Raw genomic sequence first — 16,649 nt, forward strand, 5'->3', positions numbered from 1 at the left:
ATTCTCTTGTAAGCAGCATATAGATGGTTCTTATAGTTTTCTCCAATCAGCCACACTATGTTCTTTGATTGGAGCATTTAATCCATTGAACTAAAAGTGATTATTGATAGGTATGTACTTTTTTCCATCTTGTTACTGTGTTTGTAGTTCTTTGTTTGTTTCTTCTTTTAGTTTCTTCCCCTGTGGTTTGATGATTTTCTTTAGTGTTATGCTTATATTCATTTTTCTCAAGTTTTCCTGCATTTATTGTACATTTTAAATTTCTGTTTACTGTGGGGTTTATATATGTTGACTATAATTATATCTACTTGTTTTTGACTGATAGTCTTTTAACTAGAAACTTATTCTAAAATATCTACATTTTTTGCTCTCTTACTCTGCATTTTGTGTTTTTGATATCAAATTTCACATCTCCATATTTAGCCTTTTAATGATTATTGTACTTGTATTTGATTTTATAATTATTTTTCTTTTTATCTTTATACTAGCTTATTTAAGTGGTTGATCTTCAGCCTTTATTATATATTTGCCTTTATTAGTGGAATTTTTCCCTATAAGTACATTTATAGATACTTACTTCTTGCTATAGCCTTCTCTTTTTCACTTAGAGAAGACCCTTTAATGTTTCTTTTAGGGTAAGTTTACCACTGATGAACTCTTTTAGTTTTTGCTTGTCTGAAAAGTTCTTTATCTTCCCTTCAATTCTAAAGGATAATCATACTGAGTAGAGTATCGTAGGTTGCAGGTCCCCCCCCACCGCCACCCGCCTTTTAGCACTTTGAATATATCATCCCACTCCTTTCTGGCCTGTAAAATTTCTACAGAAAAATCTGTTGATAGCCTTATGGTGGTGCCTTAAATATGACTTTTTGTTTTTCTCTTGCTGCTTTTAGAATTTTCTCTTATATTTAATATTTGCCATTTTAATTATGAAATGTCTTTGTGTGTGCCTGTTTGGGTTTATTTGTTTCAGACTCACTGTGCTTCCTGTACTTCGATATGTTTCTTTCTTCAGGTTCAGGAAGTTTTCAGCCATAATTATAGCAGATACGCCTTTGGCCCTTTTCTCTCTCTTCTCATTTTTGAACCCTTATAATGGAAACATTAGTATGCTTGCTGTTGAGACTTCCCTAACTTTTTTAGTGTTTTTCTTTCTTTCTTTCTTTCTTTTTTTTTGCAGTATGCGGGCCTCTCACTGTTGTGGCCTCTCCCACTGCAGAGCACAGGCTCCGGACGTGCAGGCCCAGCGGCCATGGCTCATAGACACAGCTGCTCAGCGGCATGTGGGATCCTCCCGGACTGGGGCATGAACCCACATCCCCTGCATCAGCAGGTGGACCCTCAACCACTGCGTCACCAGGGAAGCCCTAGTGTTTTTCTTTTTGCTGTTCTGACTAGGTGATTTCTATTATTCTTTCTTCTATCTATAAGATCACTTATGTGTTATTTTGCATCGTCTGGTCTGTTGTTCATTTCTTCTAATGTGTTCTTCATTTTACTTACTGTATTCTTCAGTTCTGAGAGATTCTTTTGTATATGTTCTAATTCCTTGTTAAAATTCTCACCATGTTTATCTATTCTTTTCCCTAATTCATTAGCATTCTTATTAATGCTTTGAAATCTTCATCTGGTAAATTGTTTATTTCTCTTTCATTAGTTGTTTTCTTGGGGATGTTCTCTTGTTCTTTCAATTAAAACAAATTTCTCTGTCTTCTCATTTTCTCTATGAAATTAGGTAAACAGTTACCTATTGCGGTCTTGAAGAGGGTCCTTTTGTTGGAGCATCTCTGTACCATCTGCATGTGCCTGGGGTTTGGTGAGAGAGCTGGATCTGATGTGAGCAGAGGTCATGTCTTTTTCCAGTGTTTGCTGGCAGCTATTACCTTGGTAAGATGTGGGGCTAGAGATGCAAGGGTTAGGGCCAGAGTCAAGTGTGAACTGGGGCTTACCCTCTGCTTAATGGACAGTACTACCTTATTGGGGGTAGGGTCAGATCCCAAGTTGCTAGAGCAAAAGCCCTGAGGTTCAGGTCTGAGCTGGCTCCATTTCCTTAAGTTCATGCTCTTTCCCATCAGAGTACTCACCCTCACCCCAGAGGGGAGCAGTGCTGGAGCAAAAGAGGCTGGCATGGGCTCTCAGCATGTATCTGAGCACAGAATGTGGTGGCATTCCGTCAGAGTCTCGAAACACTTCTGAATTGCTGCCTCTGCAAATGCCAGTAGTGGCTGCCCCTGCCATGCACAGATTTGGCCCTGGGTCCAAGCCACCTTTGTCCCTTACAACAAAGCCTTCCCCTGAACCAGCCACTGCAGCTGTTGCCCTAGTGTCAAGCTGTATCCTGGAGCAAACAGGGCTGGAGTGGCACTAGGCTCTGTTTGGGGCATGTGCCACAGCAGTCACAGGAAACTGGCTTCTGTCCTGTGCAGTTTCAATCCACCCTCTTTGCCCTGTTTCAGGAGTAAGCAAGCATGTACATGCTCCTCTTGAGCAGAGTCCAGGCTTCCCAAAGCCCTCCTGTTAGTTCCACCTGTCCTCCAACTGGCCAGATGGACTCGTCTTCCCAGTTTTTGACAATAGGACTTGGGTGCCCTATATGTGGTTCAGACTGTTCATTCCTCAGGGAGGATCTGTGCCTGTGTAATCTCCTTCCTCTTCTGATCACATCCTGATCTGATCACTTCTCTCCTTTCCTTACCTTATTCCAGGTCTTTCTGTCAGTCACAGTTAGTTTTCCATGAGTATTATTCCACGTGTAGATGTATGTTTTATGTGTTTGTGGGGGGAGGTGAGTTCCACAAACTTCCACTCCAGCATCTTGATCTTGCCCCCACACAATTTTATAAGTCTTTGTTCTAGTTCTGTGCAAAATGCTATTGGTATCTGTTTTTTGTTTGTTTTTTTGATAGGGATTGCATTGAATCTGTGGATTGCCTTGGGTAGTAGGGTCGTTTTAACAATATTCATTTTTTTAGTGCTTTTGTAGGGCTTTTTTGGAGCAATTTTATAGATGACAGTTTTCCCCCCACAGAAGTCATTTATTTTCCCTTCAATGGACTGCTTCCAAAATATTATATCATAAGCACACTTGCCCGACTGCATTTTTACAAATTGGCTCTACTGTTAGTAAAATGAAACCTCATTTTGCTTACCTAAGAAATCTGTCAAGTTTATGTATTTTACTTAAGAAACCATTTTTCCAGATAAGTTTTATTATGAAGGATTGTGGCCTTTATACATGATGACATGAAAAGAATACTGTTAATATTATTGTTGTTCAATGGTGAAAAGTTCATATTTTCATATACAAGGAAAAAGAAGACCAAGGAATTATTAGCTTACTTGAACCATCCAAAATATTAATATTTCCTCATTCTAGTGTTCTCCAATCAACTTTAGGACAAACGTTTTTTTTCAGTTCCAGATAGAGGTCTCCTAAGACAGTATGCTCATATAATACACAATAGTTTCCTATTGCCCTGTTTCCCCATTGGTTTCAGTTACATAGAGAATGAGACAGTTCACACATTTTAGTACCTTTATGTAAAAAGAATGCTATTAATGAGGAATCTGCCCAAAATAACATCATAGAGTCATTTTTGGTCCTAATACTTTATGCTAACTCTTTATACTACCTTTTTACTCCAGCTCTAATTACTCACCTTCATCTTAGTTAAGCTCTGATTAAGCAAAGACTCATTGCCAAAATCATTTTAAGAGTAATTGGTTTAATCATGAACACCTAAAAAGAGGTTCTACACTCAAATATTTAACTTAACATAAAATAAAACCTACATAGTTTTGATTTCTAAAGTAATTGCTGATTTCATGTCAGTTAGATTCAAATACAGCCTTTTAATATGATGCTATTTGCAATAGTCAAACTCATTTGCTCTTTTCTTTAAAGTGTGAAGTATGTTGAAAATTGACAGGAGAATTGGTCAAATGTTTACACAAAGTGGATATTACATTTTTTTTCTGGCAGATACTATAGTGGCTTCTGAAACCATTTGAATCAACATTTGCTTTCTTTTTTCTTTAAGCCACCATTATGATACATTTCCCTTGTTACTCATTAAAAGAAAATGGAGAGGAATAAACTGTGTGTGTGTGTGTGTTTATGTGTGTGTATGGGCATATATTTATATGAGTGTATATAAAATAGATATATAAATATTTATTATATGTATGTTTTCAAATATTTTTAGAAGTTTAAATAACTTGCTGTTTTAAATAAATATCAATTATGAGCAAAATAGAAATGACACATATTCTGATGATAATGTATTTTGTTTCCTAATTTCATTCTGCCTCTGAAATCACTAACTTCTTTGGTTGGATTTATATTTTTTTCCTTTTTTTGTCTGGGTAAGTGTTGAGTAAATGTATCTCTTTTAAATTAATTAAAATGAGAATGTGTTAATTTACTTCTTTCCACTACATAAAAATATTATAAACAAATTAAATGTACATTTTAGCAATGACAAAATAAATATATATATTTCTTAATATTTCGTTTACTTGGAAAATAAAATTTTCCAAGTAAAAATTTTCCTGCTAAGCAAATACATGTTAGAAAACACCACTCATGCCTATACACTTTATCAATGATATTTCATCCAGACATGACTATTGTAAACGTTCTGTTATATATTTATTTAGCAGTAAATTCTGTTTAATAGAATGTTGATGTAGAGACAGAAATACAGAAATTCATTTCTTTACCTGCAAATTCTGGTCATTTGTATCTTTCTCTATGTAAAAACGTTTTGCACATTTTTGTTGCTGGCATTATTAACATAATTTCAGTAGGATTATTCCTTTTTAAGATCACTTTATTTAACTGATAATATCTATTGATTGTGTTATAAATTATATTTAAAATAGTCTAATGTTGTCATTGCTTTGTTCCATTGTATATGTTACCAGGATCATTATATCTAAATCTTTGTTCCTATCATTGATTTTTTCTTTAAACTAAATTCCTAGAAGGGTACTTCTCAGTGAACAATCAAGCACAGATATATGGCTTTTGATAAGGCAGCCAAATAGCCCTTTAAAATGGTTGTACCATTTCACACTTTCAAAAACAATGCTATATTAGGAGTGATAATTTGTGATAATTAGAAACATATATGTTCCAATGTGGTACATTAATCAGTATTTAGATTTTTATTTTAATTTTGACTTAATTTTTATTAGTGACGCTACACATTTTTTCATATCTGTTTCACTATTGTATTTTAATTTTTGTGAAATTATTTTCAGGGATATTTGTGGCTTCTTGAATTTAGTAACTATTAAAATGACATGTTCATATACTAATATTAACTCTGTGTAGCATTGTGTAACTATCATCATATTTCCATGTCATATGGATTTTTTTTTCTGCTCATGGTTACATTTTCACTTAAAAAAATAGAACAGTGTTTTACAGTAGTGCACTAAAACTCAAAAATTATGTGAATATTTCTATTCAGAATAAAATAATATCAACAAACAGTAAAAACAACTGTGTGTATAAATAAAGAATTGTGAATTTGTATCCACCTAGAACAAATAACTTATAAACATGATGATTTTGCAGAAGTAGGTGAGAAAAGAGGTATATATAAAAATATGAATATCTGAAAACTGACTCTTATTGAAATGGCAAGTTGTTCACCCCTACTGTTAGCACTCTGAGGAGACACTACTGACATAAGTGACTTATTACAAAGAATTTATAAAACCACTTGAAATATCAAGGAGAGTTATCTTGCTTAGAGAAAAATCAGATGAGATGCATGCAATAGGAAATGACTTAATCCAGGGGTATTGTCAGTGCCAGTTACATCAGTGGAACCACTGATTCAAAAAGTATGAGTGATTTCAAAGAATATATCTGTCAAATATATGAGAGCTAAGGTCATTTTTTGGTTCTTTTTAGTACAGAAAATTTGCACTACAAATGAGTTAAGTTACTTTAGATTTGAGTTTTGAGTCATAGGCTGAAATGATGTTTTGGGAAGTATTGAGGGAGCGCCAGTTACACTTATGAAAGAAAGGGTGTTGTCATATCAATAAAATTAGTTGTTTCCCATGCCAAACCTCAGAGTGTTACTTCACAGGAAATAGCTGAGGGGCAGTTCTGACTCCTGACCTTGATTAGGTAATGTGGAATACTACCCATTATCCAATCCTTGTCACTAAGTTTCTATCTTTTCCGGACTCTGAGGAGAACCATGTGGTGAATAAAAGCCTGTCTTCTCTCATTGCTGCATGGGAAGAGTAAAGGTGATTATATGAGTTTCTGAGTTGAGGAATTAAATTACAAAATATATATTTTCATGATGTGACAAAGCCATTAAATCATTATGTTCATGATTTCAAATCATCTCCTTGGGGAATCGTGTTTTTTGTCAATGCATCATGTTTCTTGAATAGTCAAAAACACTGTTCCAGAGCATTAAATTCTAGACTTTTAATATTTGAGGTGATATAACAAGATTCTTTAAAATGGTCTAATAAGTGAGAGATTGTTTCCTACCCTCTGATTATTTGCTTTAATTTTCAAAAGATAAATAAAGCTACAGGAGTATGCATATTTATGGCATATTCAAAAGTGTTAATAGAATGTAGAAGCCAAATGTAATGGAAGAGTGGATTCAAAATCTATCCAGTGCTTTCTTCAAGTTGAGATATTCAACCTTTACACTTCTGGATATGTGTTTTTGAGTGTTGTGTGGTCGAGTGTAGGATATGGCCTTCAGTGAGGAATTGATCCTTTATATTTCAGTCTATAGTCACTCCAAATGTCCATTTAACTACCTTAAATGCTCAAAATATGTCATCAGCAATAATAACAATGGCATCAAATTCTATTTCACAGCACTTATATTCAATGAAGAATACAAAACTAATGTGCCATTGTGGAATGAAGGTTGTTTGCTCAGTACAGCATTTCCTTCAGTCATAGGAATCAAGTTTCTTCTGCTTTTTAATGGTAATTCATCATTTTGTTTTTAGTATAAATTCAAGATTGACCTTAAACCCTGAAACAATTATCTTCATCAATACTATCATTGTTTTTGTCACCGCTACATTATTGAACAGTTTTAATGATCACTATCCTGAGCCCTGACATTCATTATCTCATCTAATAAAAACAACAAAAGAAAGAGGTTCAATCTTATTCTGTTTTACAGAGGAAGATTTTATCCTTCAAGTTAATGAAGTCTCAGAGCAAATGATTAGTGGAAGAAGTTGAATAACCTTGGGGAAATCTGCTTCAGTAATATACAACCTTGTAGTCCAAATCTTCATTATTTTCATATTCAGAAAGTTGTTATTTTTTTATTTAATAGGCTTAAGTTGTTATATCAAACTAATTGTGAATTATTAATATGTAATATATTTAAAATAAATAAAAGACCATGGATTTATCTATAATTTCTGAAACAAATGAATTAATTTTTCCTCTTCTTGAAACTCCCTATATTTATGATAAGTGCATTTATAGAGGATTTATGTTTGCTTGAAAAAAATGTACGATGTGAGTCACTTTCAAACATGTCAACAACATTTTACAAAAGCTAGAGCCTGTGTATATTTTATTTTACAAGTTAATGTATTCTCAGATCTAGGACGTGATTTCAAAGATGATGTAGCTATGTCCCTGCACACCAAACCTCCTGAGTCACTAATGTCATCATCCGGTGGGAAAGAGTGGAAGACTTTAGCTGTCAGCTGAAAATAACATTATTCTTTTTCTTCATCACCTCTCAACTTGTTCTGTACAAGTTATTCCTCTTTGCCACTGCATGAAATAGCAGGCAGGTTCTGTTACTTTGTTGATAACTTGGACCACTGATCCCCCCAAAAAACAAAACACTAGTAATTAAGGTAAAACCACACACCAAGATACACTGAAGTTCTTTGAATTTGTTACAATATTGTTTCTGCTTTATGTTTTGGTTTTATGGCCACAAGGCATGTGGAATCCTAGCTTCCTGACAAGGGATCAAACCTGAACCCCCTGCATTGGAAGGCAAAGTCTTAACCACTGGATCACCAGGGAAGTCCCAAATACTTCTGATCTGAAAGACTTGGTGAAAAAAGAACTGATTGTGAGAAACTTTATAATAAAAAATAGTATTTATTATATGTATAGTGTTTGCTAGGCCCTGTGATCAATGATTAAAGTAAAAAGCTGAAAGGATGTGCTCTTTCATAATAAGAGTTTAAAGAAGAGTGATTTTCAGCTTAAAATGTATTTCGCTATTTTGAGACAGTATCTTTAAAATTACAATGTACATAATAATACCATGAAAATATCTTGTTAAAAGCACATGTAGAGGGAGGAGCTTCAAGATGGTGGAAGAGTAAGATGTGGAGGTCACCTTCCTCCCCACAGATACACCAGAAATACATCTACACGTGGAACAACTACAGAACACCTACTGAACTCTGGCAGAAGACCTCAGACCACCCAAAAGGCAAGAAAGTCCCCACGTGCCTGGGAAGGGCAAAAGAAAAAAGAAAAAACAGAGACAAAAGAATAAGGACGGGACCTGCACCAATGGGAGGGAGCCGTGAAGGAGGAAAGGTTTCCACACACCTGAACCCCCTTCATGGGCGGAGACTGTGGGTGGCAGAGAGGGGAAGCTTCAGAGCCAGGGAGGAGAGCGCAGCCACAGGGGTGCGGAGGGCAAAGCAGAGAGATTCCCGCACAGAGGACCGGTGCCGACTGACACTCACCAGCCCGAGAGGTTTGTCTGTTCACCTGACGGGCGGGCGGGGCTGGGAGCTGAGGCTTGGGCTGTGGTCGGATCTCAGGGAGGGTACTGGGGTTGGCGGTTGGAACACAGCATGAAGGGGGCTAGTGCACCAGAGCTACCCGGGAGGGACTCCGGGAAAAAGTCTGGACCTGCTGAAGAGGCAAGAGACCATTATTTCCTGGTGCACGAGGAGAGGGGATTAAGCACGCCACTTAAAGCAGCTCCAGAGACAGGCGCGAGCCGCGGCGATCAGCGCGGACCCCAGAGATGGGCATGAGATGCAACGGCTGCTGCTGCTGCCAACAAGAAGCCTGTATGTGAGCACAGGTCACTCTCTACACCTCCCTTCCAGGGAGGCTGTGCACCCCACCACTTCCAGGGTCCCGGGATCCAGGGACAATTTCCCCGGGAGAGCGCACGGCATGCCTCAGGCTGGTGCAATGTCACACTGGCCTCTGCCGCCGCAGGCTTGCCCTGCATCCATACCCCTCTCTCAACCCGGCCTGTGTGAACCACAGCCCCCGAATCAGCTGCTCCTTTAACCCCATCCTGCCTGAGCAAAGAACAGATGCCCTCCGGCGACCTACATGCAGAGGCAGGGCCAAATCCAAAGCTGAACCCCGGAGCTGTGAGAACAAAGAAGAGAAAGAAATCTCTCCCAGCAGCCTCGGGAGCAGCGGATTAAATCTCCACAATCAACTTGATGTACCTGCATCTGTGGAATACCTGAATAGACAACAATTCATCCCAAATTGAGGAGGTGGACTTTGGGAGCAACTATATATATATATTTTTCCCCCCTTTCTCTTTTTGTGAGTGTGTATGTGTATGCTTCTGTGTGAGTTTCTCTGTATAGCTTTGCTTTTACCATTTGTCTTAAGGTTCTGTCTGTCCATTTTTGTTTTTTTCTTAGTATAGTTTTTCACACTTGTTATCATTGGTGGATTTATTTATTTATTTATTTTTTGGTTGCTCTTTTCTTTCCATCTTTTTTTTTCTTTCTTAAATTTTTTTTAATAATTATTTTTTATATTTTATTTTAATAACTTTATTTTAACTTGTTTTATTTTATCTTCTTCTTTATTTATTTATTTCTTTCTCCCTTTTATTCTGAGCCATGTGGATGACAGGCTCTGGGTGCTCCAGCCAGACACCAGGGCTGTGCCTCTGAGGTGGGAGAGCCAAGTTCAAGACATTGGTCCACAAGAGACCTCCCAGCTCCATGTAATATCAAATGGTGAAAATCTCCCAGAGATCTCCATCTCAAAACCAACACCCAGCTCCACTCAACGACCAGCAAGCTACAGTGCTAGACACCCTATGCCAAACAACTAGCAAGACAGGAACACAACCACACCCATTAGCAGACAGGCTGTCGAAAATCACAGTAAAGCTACAGAAACCCGAAAACACACCACCAGGTGTGGACCTGCCCACCAGAAAGACAAGATCCAGCCTCATCCACCAGAACACAGGCTCTAGTCCACTCCACCAGGAAGCCTACCAACCGACTGAACAAACCCTAGCTACTGGGGACAGACACCAAAAACAATGGGAACTACGAACTTGCAGCCTGCGAAAAGCAGACTGCAAACACCATAAGTTAGGCAAAATGAGAAGACAGAGAAACACACATCAGAGAAAGGAGCAAGGTAAAAACCCACCAGACCTAACAAATGACAAGGAAATAGACAGTCTACCTGAAAACGAATACAGAATAATGAAATTTTTGATAATCATGAACATTTAACAAGGACCTAGAAGAACTAAAGATCAAACAAACTGTGATGGACAACACAAAAAAATGAAATTAAAAATTCTCTAGAAGGGATCCATAGCAGAATAACTGAGGCAGAAGAACAGATAACTGACCTGGAAGATAAAATAATGGAAAAAACTTCTGCAAAGCAAAATAAATAAAACAAAGTGAAAAGAATTGAGGACAGTCTCAGGAACCTCTGGGACAACATTAAATGCACAAACATTCGAATTATAGGAGTCCCAGAAGAAGAGGAAAAGAAAGGAACTGGGAAATTATTTGAAGAGGTTATAGTTGAAAACTTCCCTAATATGGGAAAGGAAATAGTTAATCAAGTCCAGGAAGCACAGAGAGTCCCATACAAGATAAATCCAAGGAGAAACATGCCAAGACATATATTAATCAAACTATCAAAAATTAAATACAAAGAACAAATATTAAAAGCAGGAAGTGAAAAATAACACACAAGGGAATCCCTCTAAGGTTAACAGCTGAACTTTAAGTAGAAACTCTGCATGGCAGAAGGGAGTGGCAGGACATATTTAAAATAATGAAGGAGAAAAATCTACAATGAAGATTATTCTAACCAGCAAGGATCTCATTCAGATTTGAATGGGATATTAAAAATGTTACAGACAAGCAAAAGCTAAGAGAATTCAGCACCACCAAACCAGCTTTACAGCAAATGCTAAAGAAACTTCTCTAGTCAGGAAACACAATAGAAGGAAAAGTCCTACAATAACAAACGCAAAAAATTAAGAAAATGGTAATAGGAACTTACATATTGATAACTACCTTAAATGTAAATGGATCAAATGTTCTAACCAAAAGACATAGACTGGCTGAATGGATACAAAAACAAGACCTGTATATATGCTGTATACAAGAGACCCACTTCAGACCTAGGGACACATACAGACAGAAAGTGACAAGATGGAAAAAGATATTCCATGCAAATGGAAACCAAAAGAAAGCTGGAGTAGCAATTCTTATCTGAGATAAAAGAGACTTTAAAACAAGACTATTACAAAAGACAAAGAAGGACACTACATAATGATCAAGGAATCAATCAAGGAAGAAGATATAACAATTGTAAAATTTATGCACCCAACATAGGAGCACCTCAATACATAAGGCAAATACTAACAGCCATAAAATGGGATGTTGACCACAGCATAATCAGAGTAGGGGGCTTTAACACCCCACTTTCACCAATGGACAGATCATCCAAAATGAAAATAAATAAGGAAACACAAGCTTTAAGTGATATATTAAACAAGATGGACTTAATTGATATTTATAGGACATTCCATCCAAAAGCAGCAGAATACAAATTCTTCTCAAGTGCTCATGGAACATTCTCCAGGATAGATCATATCTTGGGTCACAAATCAAGCTTGGTAAAATAAAGGAAATTGAAATTGCTTCAAGTATCTTTTCCAAGCACAATGCTATGACACTAGGTATCAAATACAGGAAAAAAATATCTGTAAAAAATGCAAACACATGGAGGTTAAACAATTCATTACTTAATAACCAATAGATAACTGAAGAAATCAAAGAGGAAATCAAAAAATACCTAGAAACAAATGACAACAAAAACACGACGACCCAAAACCTATGGGATGCAGCAAAAGCAGTTCTAAGAGGGAAGTTTATAGCAATACAATCCTACCTTAAGAAACAGGAAACATCTCGAATAAACAACCTAACCTTGCACCTAAAGAAATTAGAGAAGGAAGAATTTAAAACCCCAAAGTTAGCAGAAGGAAAGAAATCATAAAAATCAGATTAGAAATAAATGAAAAAGAAATTAAGGAAACAATAGCAAAGATCAATAAAACTAAAAGCTGGTTCTTTGAGAAGATAAACAAAATTGATAAACCATTAGCCAGACTTATCAGGAAAAAAAGGGAGAAGACTCAAATCAATAGAATTAGAAATGAAAAAGGAGAAGTAACAACTGACACTGCAGAAATACAAAGGATCATGAAAGATTACTACAAGCAAATATATTCCAATAAAATGGATAACCTGGAAGAAATGGACAAATTCTTAGAAATGCACAACCTTCCAAGATTGAACCAGGAAGAAATAGAAAATATGAACAGACCAAGCACAAGCACTGAAATTTAAACTGTGATTAAAAATCTTCCGACGGATGAAAGGCCAGGAAAAAATGGCCTCACAGGCGAATTCTATCAAACATTTAGAGAAGAGCTAACACCTATCCTTCTCAAACTCTTCCAAAATGTAGCAGAGGGAGGAACACTCCCAAACTCATTCTACAAGGCCACCATCACTCTGATACCAAAACCAGACAAATATGTCACAAAGAAAGAAAACTACAGCCCAATAACACTGATGAACAGAGATGCAAAAATCCTTGACAAAATACTAGCAAACAGAATCTAACAGCACAATAAAAGAATGATACAACATGATCAAGTGGAGTTTATTCCAGGAATGCAAGGATTCTTCAATATACAAAAATCAATCAACGTGATACACCATATTAGCAAATTGAAGGAGAAAAACCATATGATCATCTCAATAGATGCAGATAAAGCTTTCAACAAAATTCAACAACCATTTATGATAAAAAAAACCTTCCAGAAAGTAGGCCTAGAGTAAACTTTCATCAACATAACTAAGGCCATATATAACAAACCCACAGCCAACATTGTCCTCAATGGTGAAATATTGAAACCACTTCCACTAAGATCAGGAAGAAAAGAAAGTTTCCCACTCTCACCACTATTATTCAACATAGTTTTGGAAGTTTTAGCCACAGAGAAATAAATAAAACTAATCCAAATTGGAAAAGAAGAAGTAAAGCTGTCACTGTTTTCAGATGACATGATACTATACATAAAGAATCCTAAAGATGCTACCAGAAAACTACTAGAGCTAATCAATGAATTTGGTAAAGTAGTAAGATACAAAATTAGTGTGCAGAAATCTCTTGCATTCCTATACACTAATGATGAAAAATGTGAAAATGAAATCAAGAAAACACTCCCATTTACCATTGCAACAAAAAGAATAAAATATCCAGGAATAAACCTTCTTAAGGAGACAAAAGAACTGTGTGAAGAAAATTATGACACTGATGAAAGAAATTAAAGATGATACAAATAGATGGAGAGATATGCCATGTTCTTGGATTGGAAGAATCAACATTGTAAAAATGACTATGTTACATAAAGCAATCTACAGTTTCAATGCAATCCCGATCAAACTACCAATGGCATTTTTCACAGAACTAGAACACAAAATTTCACAATATGTATGGAGACACAAAAGACCCTGAATAGCCAAAGAAATGTTGAGAAAGAAAAACAGAGATGGAGGAGTCAGGCTCCCTGACTTCAGACAATACTACAAAGCTACTGTAATCAAGACAGTATGGTACTGGCACAAAAACAGAAATATAGATCAGTGTAACAGGATAGAAAGCCCAGAGGTAAATCCACGCACATATGGTCACCTTATCTTTGATAAAGGAGGCTAGAATATATAGTGGAGAAAAGACAGCCTCTTCAATAAGTGGTGCTGGGAAAACTGGACAGCTACATGTAAAAGAATGAAATTAGAACATTCCCTAACACCATACACAAAAATAAACTCAAAATGGATTAAAGACCTAAATGTAAGGCCAGACACTATCAAACTCTTAGAGGAAAACATAGGCAGAACACTCTGTGACATAAATCACAGCAAGATCCTATTTGACCTACCTCCTAGAGAAATGGAAATAAAAAAAATAAACAAATGGGACCTAATGAAACTTCAAAGCTTTTGCACAGCAAAGGAAGCCATAAACAAGGGGAAAAGACAGCTCTCAGAATAGGAGAATATATTTGCAAATGAAGCAACTGAGAAAGGATTAATCTCCAGAATTTGCAAGCAGCTCATGCAGCTCAATATCCCAAAAAAAAAAAAAAAAAAAAAAAAAACCCAGTCCAAAAATGGGCAGAAGACCTAAATAGACATTTCTCCAAGAAGATATACAGATTGCCAACAAACACATGAAAGAATACACAACATCATTAATCATTAGAGAAATGCAAATCAAAACTACAGTGAGATATCATCTCACACTGGTCAGAATGGCCATCATCAAAAAATCTAGAAACAATAAATGGTGGAGAGGGTGTGGAGAAAAGGGAACCCTCTTGCACTGTTGGTGAGAATGTAAATTGATATAGCCACTATAGAGAACAGTATGGAGGTTCCTTAAAAAACTAAAAATAGAACTAACATATGACCCAGCAATCCCACTCCTGGGCATATACTCTGAGAAAAACATAATTAAAAAAGAGTCATGTACCATAATGTTCATTGCAGCTCTATTTACAATAGCCAGAACATGGAATCAACCTAAGTGTCCATCATTGGATGAATGGATAAAGAAGATGTGGCACATATATATACTGGAATATTACTCAGCCATAAAAAGAAATGAAATTGAGTTATTGGCAGTGAGGTGGATGGACCTAGAGTCTGTCATACAGTGTGAAGTAAATCAGAAAGAGAAAAACAATACTATATGTTAACACACATATATGGAAAAAAGAAAAAAAAATCTGAAGAAACTAGGGACAAGACAGGAAAAAAGACACAGACCTACTAGAGAATGGACCTAAGGATACAGGGAGGGTGACTGGTAAGCTGGGACAAATTGAGAGAGTGGCATGGACATATATACACTACCAAACGTAAAATAGATAGCTAGTGGGAAGCAGCCACATAGCACAGGGAGGTCAACTCGGTGCTTTGTGACCACCTAGCGGAGTGGGATAGGGAGGGTGGGAGGGAGGGAGATGCAAGAGGGAAGAGATATGGGGACATATGTGTAACTGATGCACTTTGTTATAAAGCAGAAACGGACACACCATTGTAAAGCAATTATACTGCAATAAAGATGTTAAAAAAAAAGCACATCTAATAAGTGATTAAAATGGGGTTCTTTTTGTCTGTATTTTGTCACCTGAAGTGCTGACTTAATATTCTGTAAACGTAGCATATCATGCAGCTCACAGTGAGATGAGGAAACAGGTTAGCAGAGACCATCTTACCCTGTAAGGCTAGGCCTGTGAGACAGAGTTGCCAAAAACCATGGAAGGACTCATTTAGAGAGCACAGTCAGTCTCACTCAGGGAAAAGCAAGAATCTTGTCCTATCCTTAGAGTAAGTGAGGGTGCTCCATGGGGACCGCTCACAGGTTTGCCCCTTCAAGTGTCGACAAATGAGCTGTACCCATATGACAGGTCTAATGGTGAGGCTGGGTGGGTGTTGACTGGGTAGAGTAGAGATGGGGCTGCATTTGGGACCAGCTGTATTCCCACTGATGTTGGTGCAAAGACAGGAAGGATCATCTCAAAAGGAAAATGATCCCGAAAGAAGAGAGGACAACTGGAAACACAGAGGTCGAGGTTCACACCTCAAGTAGCCAGATGCTAGAAACATACTGCCCACGTGAAGGAAATCCCATCAGAAGTGACCACTGCAGGATCTGGATACCCTGGAAAAGAACCCATGAAAGAGAGGGTTATGCTGGGCAGCGGAGAAGACACTGCACCACGTGACGGTGGTTGGATGCAGGCTGGTGTGCACCTCGACTTTTGGGGGCTTGCAGCTTATATAATTTTGGAAACCCTCTTAAAGGAAGGGGTTACAGAATCCCTAATATAAAATTAGGTATAAAATAAATATTTGCTTAGAATGAGTAAAAAATTCATGATAAAGTATAGTTCTCCAAGCTGGTTCTCATTTTAACCACCAGCTAACTGTTTCTAACAAGATTCCCCAAGGATATTTCCATGAGCTAATATTTTTAAATTGCTCATTCAGAATAACAAAATACAACTTCAACTGAAAAATTACTTTAAACAACTTACTGTGATAGACCACAGCATTTCACTGTTTTCCTTTTGTCATCTGTCATAGAGCCTAGCAAGTAGGTAGTTCATAAGTAGTAATAATTATTATGAAGGTTCTCTAATAAAATGTTTATCTTGAAAAGTTCAAGTTGGAAGCATGAGAGTATAGAAATTTAGCCATACCTGTTAGTGTGTTTGTTCAGTGGCCTGAAAGTTCCAAGCACTACTTCTGAAAAGAGAGGCCTTGCT

This window comes from Grampus griseus, assembly GCF_964374135.1.
Source record: "Grampus griseus genome assembly, chromosome: 13".
In the NCBI taxonomy this organism is placed as follows: domain Eukaryota; kingdom Metazoa; phylum Chordata; class Mammalia; order Artiodactyla; family Delphinidae; genus Grampus; species Grampus griseus.